This window comes from Arachis ipaensis, chromosome B09 (genome assembly GCF_000816755.2).
Source record: "Arachis ipaensis cultivar K30076 chromosome B09, Araip1.1, whole genome shotgun sequence".
NCBI classification, from domain to species: Eukaryota; Viridiplantae; Streptophyta; class Magnoliopsida; order Fabales; family Fabaceae; genus Arachis; species Arachis ipaensis.
The window spans coordinates 98559381-98568160 of record NC_029793.2 but is presented as its reverse complement, the minus strand read 5'-3'; the positions used below and the strand labels follow the sequence as shown (position 1 = coordinate 98568160).

Below are 8780 nucleotides of genomic sequence, written 5' to 3'. Positions count from 1 at the left end.
GCTTTAGTTTAGTTTTTCTATTTCTTTTATTTCTGAAATATAATTTGTTAAAGCAATCCAAGAATGAAAAAAAGATAAGAGTAGTGAACTCAAAAGAGAATAAAATTCACAAATTAAATATAAATACGAGTGAACTCATTTGAGTGATACACATGAGAAGAGTGTCCTAAGGACTTTTCTTATTGTTGGTTCTTCAATGATAAAAAAATATTTTAAAGATAAATATTTTGTATTTAATCTGAATTTTTTAATTATTATTCTATCTTTTCTTTATTTTATAAAATTATATTATTATCCATATTTTATTAACATTTCCTAAAACTACTCAAATCCCCACCCTAACTAAACACTACTCAGCTAACCCTCTCCCTCGCCAATACACACGCTGACCCCTCACTCACACAGACCCACACGCACTAAACACAAAACCAAAACAAAGTAGTTGGAAGAAAGAAAGAAGAAAAAAAAAGGGGGAAGTGGGGAAAGGGGCCGTCGTCGTCCCTGCCAGCTGCCAGCTGCCACTGCTTTGCGAAGGGAGAGAGCAGCGTCGGGAAGGAGACGCCGCCGAGGTGCCATCGCCGTTCCTTCGTCGCCGCCGCTGTTGACAGAAGAGAGAGCGAGATCCGAAAGAGCAGTGAGGGAAGGGCGTCGTCGGAGGAGAGCCTGGCACCGCCGTTGCCAGTCGCGAGAGAGAGAGACACGCCATGAGGGAGCTACCGCCGTGGAGAAGCCGCCACGTTTCTGCCGTCGCCGCTAGATTCGCCGCTGCTGAAGGTTCTGACCACGCCTCTGCCACCGGGAACACCTCTGCCGCCCGACACCCACTGCCATCGCCGAAAAAAGCACTGCCAGTAAGGGTTTTGAGTTTGGTTTACTTTTCAATGAGATTCCAGAAGATTTATTGTCGTTGCATGTTAGTTTCAGTTGCTATCGCTGGAGTCCAAACGCCGCTGCCACTTGAGGTGGCTTTCGGGGCTACCTCCGAACCGGTTCGGAGACTGCCGCTGCTTCAGTTCAGCCATTCTCCCTCTGTCTTGGTAAGTGTTTTGGTTCGAGAAGCCTTTTGTCGCTGTTCTGATAATTTAGGTTGAGGTGTTGTGGCTTTATTTGTCGTAGGGTTGTGTATCGATGCTTGCGTGTCGTGCTCGGAGTTTGCGGCTGCTTCGTTTTGCTAGTTCAGTAAGTATTTATGTTTTGAAAATTCCCGCGTTAGTGTTCTGTTACGTGTATTAAAGCCTTTGCAATATTAATGTTCTTAGGATTTAGTAACTGGGGTTGCATGTTGTGATTTAGAGTTATTTATGCTGTTACGAAGTGTGCGGAGCTGTGAATTGTAGCTGCCGTTGGATTCGGGTCGAAAGGAAAGGAATTCGTTACCGCATTTATGTTATGGGTTCAACTTTTTGAGGTACGGGTGATTTTCTAAATCAGCTTATTTTATATTTTAGAATTGTCATAAATGGATATGAATTTGATAAATACAATTTCTTGTGATTATGTAAGTCTTATGAATTGTCTGAATTGTCTTGGGTGGATATGGTTGACTGTTTGATTGAAATATTGTTTAATTTTGTTAAATTGGGGATTTCTGGTTGGTTAGATATTGAAATGATTTCCATATTTGAAAATCTGAATTTTGTTTATTAGAAACTGATTTGGTTTTGAACCCATTGGAAAGGGTTGAGGAATGGTTCGGTTAGGACCCGAAGAGGGTGGCAAAGTCCAAGTTTTAAGGGAGATGCTGCCGGATTTTCTATAAAATATGAAACCTTGTTGAAATGTTATTTAGAAAGGTTTAATTTTTAGGAATCATATTATTTGATTTATTAAGGAAATAATTATGTTTTGAATTTAATTTATTTGACAAAAACATGTTTTGAGTTCGATTTATTTAGAAAAGAATTACTTTACGATTTTAAAGCACTTAAGGAAAGTATTATGTTTTAATACCGATTTTATATATAAAAAGGGACTTTGATTGAGTGACGTCAATTTGTGATGATTTTGGAAAAGGTTGAAAGAGTTGATTTCAAGAATAAAATTAAGATTGGTGATGAGCGGATAATTTATACCCCTTTTGGCATTGTTTTTACATAGTTTTTAGTATGTTTTAATTACTTTTTATTATATTTTTATTAGTTTTTATGAAAAACTTACATTTCTGGACTTTACTATGAGTTTATGTGTTTTTCTGTAATTTCAGGTATTTTCTGACTGAAATTGAGGGACTTGAGCAAAAATCTTATTCAGAGGCTGAAAAAGGACTGCAGATGCTATTGGATTCTGACCCTCCTTCACTCGAAGTGGATTTTCTGGAGCTATAGAAGTCCAATTGGCACGCTTTCAATTGCGTTGAAAAGTAGACATTTTGGGCTTTTCAGTAATATATAATAGTTCATAATTTTTCTGAGATTTGATGGCCTAAACTGGCGTCTAAACGCCCACCTGAGACCCTTTTCTGGAGTAAAACGCCAGAACTGGCACCAGAACTGGAGTTAAACGCCCAAACTGGCACCCAAGCTGGTGTTTAACTCCTAGAATAACCTATACACGTGAAAGCTTCAATGCTCAGCCCAAGCACACACCAAGTGGGCACCGAAAGTGGATTTCTGCACTATCTGCACTTAGTTACTCATTTTCTGTAAACCTAAGTTACTAGTTTAGTATAAATAGCACTTTTTACTATTGTATTCGCATGACTTACCATCTTTACATCTTTTGATCATCTCTGGACGTTTATGTTCACATTTGGGAGGCTGGCCACACGGCCATGCCTAGACTACTTTCTCTTATGTATTTTCTATGGTGGAGTTTCTACACCCCATAGATTAAGGCGTTGAGCTCTGTTGTTTTTCATGAATTCATGCAAGTATTATTGTTTTTCTTTCAATTCACGCTACTTATTCTCCAATTTATACTCTTGTACTTAATTCAGTTAAGTCAGAATGAAGGGGTGACCCGTGACAATCACCCAATCTTCGTTACTCGCTTAGCCAAGATCCGCGTGCCTGACAACCACAAAGCGGTCTACATGATGTTCAACGTAATCATTGGACGACAGCCGGAGTATACTCTCTTGGGTCTCTAATACACAGACCGAGTCTGTGAGATTAGGATCTTCGTGGTATAGGCTAGAACCATTGGCAGCCATTCCTGAGATCCGGAAAGTCTAAACCTTATCTGTGGTATTCAGAGTAGGATCTGGGAAGGGATGACTGTGACGAGCTTCAAACTTGTGAATGTTGAGCACAATGACAGTGTGCAAAAGGACAAGGGTCCTATTCCGACGCTAGCGGGAACCGACAGATGATTAGCCGTGCGGTAGCTGTACCTGGTATTTTTCATCTGAGATGAGAAATTCGACAGTTGATTAGCCGTGTAGATATCGTACCTGGTATTTTTTATCCGAGAGGATCATACAGCTTGCTATGGAAGGGAGCACGCATGATTGGAAGAAGACAATAGAAAAGCAGAGGTTTAGAAGCAACAAAGCATCTCCAAACGCTTATCTGAAATTTTCACCAATGAATTACATAAGTACCTTTATTTTATTTTATGTTTTATTTATCTTTTAATTATCAAAACTCATAACCATTTAAATCCGCCTGACTGAGATTTACAAGATGACCATAGCTTGCTTCAAGCCGACAATCTCCTTGGGATCGACCCTTACTCACGTAAGGTATTACTTGGATGACCCAGTGCTCTTGCTGGTTAGTTGTGCGGAGTTGTGAAAAGTGTGAATCACAATTTCGTGCACCAAGTTTTTGGCGCCGTTGCCGGGGATTATTCGAGTTTGGACAACTGACGGTTCATCTTGTTGTCTAGATTAGGTAATTTTATTTTATGTTTAAGCTTTTTTATTTTTATTTTTGAAAAAAAATATTCTTCAGAATTTTTAAAAATGAATACTAGAGTTTCATGAGATATGTTGAAGCCTGGCTGGCTGTTAAGCCATGTCTAATTTTTTGGACCGAGGTTTCCACTTTCCATTGTAGAAAGGACATGTCTGTATTTGTTATGCTGAAGCTTGGCTGGCCATTTGGCCATGTCTAATTCTATTGGACCGAAGCTTTAGACTAACATTGCACGAATCTTGGAATTCTTATTAAAAATTTTGAATTTCTTTATTTTCTTTTTCCAAACTAAATTCGAAAAATTTACAAAAAAATTTAATAAAACCATAAAAACCAAAAAAAAAATTTATGTTTCTTGTTTGACTCTTGTGTCAAATTTTAAGTTTGGTGTCAATTGCATGTTTTTAATATTTTTTGAATTTTCGAAAATATATGCATTGTGTTCCTATTTGATCTTCAAGTTGTTCTTGATGATTTTCTTTGTTTAATCTTGTGATTTTCTTGTTTTGTGATTTTTGTTGTTTTTCATATGCATTTTCGAATTTATAGTGTCTAAACATTAAAAATTTTTAAGTTTGGTGTCTTGCATGTGTTTCTTTTCTTAAAATTTTTCAAAAATATGTTTTTGATGTTCATCATGATCTTCAAAGTGTTCTTGGTGTTCATCTTGACATTCAAAGTGTTCTTGCATGCATTAGTTGTTTTGATTTTAATTTCTTATGTCTTGTGTCATTGAGTTGTTTTTCTCCCTCTTCATTAATTCAAAAAATCAAAAATAATATCTTTTCCTTATTTCACTCATAAATTTCAAAATTTTGAGTTGATTTGGTAAAAAAAATTTAAAATTTAGTTGTTTCTTGTTAGTCAAGCCAAAATTTCAATTTAAAAATTCTATCTTTTCAAATATTTTTCAAAAATAAAATCTTTTTCATTTTTCTTCTTAATATTTTCGAAAATTTTAAAATTGATTTTCAAAATCTTTTTCTTAATTTTGCTTCATAATTTCGAAAACTTTACTAACAATTAATGTTTTGATTCAAAAATTTCAAATTGTTACTTTCTTGTTAAGAAAGGTTTAATCTTTAAATTCTAGAATCATATATTTTAGTTTCTTGTTAGTCAAGTCATCAATTTTAGTTTTAAAAATTAAATCTTTTTAATTTCCTTTCCAAATCTTTTTCAAAATAGATTTCAATCATATCTTTTTCAAAATTTAATTTCAAAATCTTTTTCTAACTTCTTATTTTTTTCAAAATTTATTTTCAAATCTGTTTCAATTAACTACTTGACTTTTTATTTGTTTTACTATTTCTTATCTTTTTCAAAACTACCTAACTACTTTTCTCTCTCTAATTTTTGAAAATCATTAACCACTTTTTCAAAATTCTTTTTAATTAACTAATTGTTTTAAATTCTAATTTTCTTTTATTTCCTTCTTAAATTTCGAATTCTAACTCATAATTAAAATAAAAACAAAAATATTTTTCTTTTTTTAATTAAAAATTTGAAAACACTCTCTCTTTCATCTCTTTCTATTTTATTTATTTACTAACACTTCTCTTCTACTCATAATTCGAACCCTCTCCCTCTCTCTATGTTCGAATTCTTCTTATTTTCTCTCTACCTCGTTCTTCCATTCTTCTACTCACATAAAGAAATCTCTATACTGTGATATAGAGGATTTCTCTTCTTTTTCGTTCTCTTCTTTTTCATATGAGCAGGAACAAGGATAAGAACATTCTTGTTGAAGCTGATCCTGAACCTGAAAGGACTCTGAAGAGGAAGCTAAGAGAAGCTAAAGCACAACACTCTGGAGAGGACCTTACAGAAATTTTCGAAAAAGAAGCAGACATGGCAGCCGAACCCAATAACAATGGTGGAGATGCAAGGAAGATGCTTGGTGACTTTACTGCACCAACTTCCGACTTCTATGGAAGAAGCATCTCAATTCCTGCAATTGGAGCAAACAACTTTGAGCTTAAGCCTCAATTAGTTTCTCTAATGCAGCAGAATTACAAGTTTCATGGACTTCTATTGGAAGTTTCTCATCAGTTCTTAGCTGAATTCTTGCAAATCTGTGACACTGTTAAGACCAATGGGGTTAATCCTGAGGTCTACAGACTTATGCTTTTCCCCGTTGCTGTAAGAGACAGAGCTAGGATATGGTTGGACTCACAACCTAAAGAAAGCCTGAACTCTTGGGAAACATTAGTCAATGCTTTCTTGGCCAAATTCTTTCCACCTCAAAAGTTGAGCAAGCTTAGAGTGGAAGTCCAAACCTTCAGACAGAAGGAAGTTGAATCCCTTTATGAAGCTTGAAAGATACAAGCAATTGATCAGAAGGTGTCCTTCTGACATGCTTTCAGAATGGAGCATCTTATGTATATTCTATGATGGTCTGTCTGAATTGTCCAAGATGTCATTGGACCACTCTGCTGGTGGATCTCTTCATCTAAAGAAGACGCCTGCAGAAGCCCAGAAACTCATTGAAATGGTTGCAAATAACCAGTTTATGTATACTTCTGAAAGAAATCCTGTGAATAATGGGATGACTCAGAAGAAAGGAGTTCTTGAGATTGATACTCTGAATGCAATATTGGCTCAGAATAAAATATTGACTCAGCAAGCCAATATGATCTCTCAGAATTTGACTGGAATGCAAGCTGCATCCGGCAGTACTAAAGAAGCCTCATCTGAAGGAGAAGCTTATGACCCTGAGAATCCTGCAATGGAAGAGGTGAATTACATGGGAGAATCCTATGGAAACACCTATAATTCTTCATGGAGAAATCATCCAAATCTCTCATGGAAGGATCAACAGAAGCCTCAACAAGGCTTTAATAATAATAAGGGTTAAGTACTGAAATCGTCCCTAAGGTCTGGGGTGAAAATCAAAATCGTCCCCGACCTTTTTTTATTATTAAAACCATCCTCAACGTTACAAAACGTTATAAAATCGTCCTTTTTCACTTCAATTTTATTTTTTTACCATATTACCCTTTATTATTAATAAAAATAATTAAAAATAGTAGGTGGGGGTTGGATTTTATTTTTTTTAATATTATTTTTATTAATAGTTAAGGGTAATTTGGTCCAAAAAAATAGAAAAGGACGATTTTATAACGTTTTGTAACGTTGAGGATGATTTTAATAACAAAAAAAGGTCGGGGACGATTTTGATTTTCATGCCAGACCTTAAGGACGATTTCAGTACTTAACCCTAATAATAATAATGGTGGGAGAAATAGGTTTGGCAATAGCAAGCCTTTTTCATCTTCTTCTGAGCAACAGACAGAGAATTCTAAGCAGAGCCTCTCTGACTTAGCAACCATAATCTCTGATCTATCTAAGACCACTCTCAGTTTCATGACTGAAACAAGGTCCTCCATCAGAAATTTGGAGGCACAAGTGGATCAGCTGAGTAAAAGAGTTACTGAAATCTCTCCTAGTACTTTCCCAAGCAACACAGAAGAAAATCCAAAAAGAGAGTGCAAGACCATAAATATACCCAACATGGCCGAAACTATAGAGGAGTAAGAGCCAGTGATTTCCAGTGAGGAAGACCTCAATGAACGTCCACTGACCACTAAGGAGTTCCCTATTGAGGAACCAAAGGAATCTGAGGCTCATATAGAGACCATAGAGATTCCACTGAACTTACTATTGCCATTCATGAGCTCTGATGAGTATTCTTCCTCTGAAGAGGATGAAGATACTGTTGAAGAGCAAGTTGCTCAGTATCTAGGAGCAATTATGAAGCTGAATGCCAAGTTATTTGGTAATGAGACTTGGGAAGATGAACCTCCATTGCTCATCAATGAACTGAATGCCATGGTTCAACTAAAATTACCTCAGAAGAAACCAGATCCCGAAAAGTTCTTAATACCCTGTACCATAGGCACCATGACCTTTAAGAAGGCTCTGTGTGACCTGGGGTCAGGAATAAACTCATGCCACTCTCTGTAATGGAGAAACTGGGGATCTTTGAGGTACAAGTTGCAAGAATCTCACTAGAAATGGCAGACAAATCAATGAAAAAGGCTTATGGACTTGTAGAGGATGTCTTAGTGAAGGTTGAAGGCCTGTACATCCCTGCTGACTTCATAATCCTAGACACTGAGAAGGATGAGGATGAATCCATCATCCTTGGAAGAACCTTCCTAGCCACAGCAAGAGCTGTAATTGATGTGGACAGAGGAGAGTTAGTCCTCCAATTGAATGAGGACTACCTTGTGTTTAAGGCTCAAGGATCTTTTTCTATAACTATGGAGAGAAAGCATGAAAAGCTTATCTCAATACAGAGTCAAACAGAGCCACCACACTCAACTTCTAAGTTTGGTGTTGGGAGGCCTGATGGGAAGCAGAAGCTGGTGAATTAAAAATTTATTAAAATGGTTACGTTGCAAGTATAGTTCTTAACTCACCGAAAATCTGCCTATCAATTTAGAAATATGTCACAGAGAGTTTAAATTAAAATTACTGGGAGTTTTAAGTCCCAGGTCATCTCCCAACGAGTTGCAGAAAAGTGTGCTGTTTTGTTAATCAGATGTTCCAAGAAGTTGAGCTAAGTAAATTGGAATTTAAATTGAGGAATTTTAATTAATATAAATAAAAGCCTTGACTGGGAATTGATTAGTTAGAATCTCTATCATTGATGGAGCGATTTTTTTAAGATTGATTTATAATTAATGGTTACTCTGTTTGGTTATCCTTTACTAGGTAAGGGAAAGTCAAAAGTTGGAATGCCAGATCTGTTCACGAGTTACAACCCACTTAGTTCAAAGGAATTGGCGTTGGTGACAGTATAGCAATCCAACATTTAACCCAACTACAAATTTTTCCTTCAATCCTTCCAACTCAAGAGTTCCTTTTAATCAACTCCCCATCAAGTAATGAAACTACTCACGCATTGTAAATAAAGAA

General features: G+C 36.2%; 1 long non-coding RNA gene across 1 annotated transcript; it reads left to right on the top strand.

The window, feature by feature from the left end:
• On the top strand, window positions 816-1195 carry LOC110266430. Its single transcript, XR_002353820.1, has 2 exons — window positions 816-1037; window positions 1117-1195. It is a non-coding gene; the product is annotated as an uncharacterized LOC110266430 (long non-coding RNA).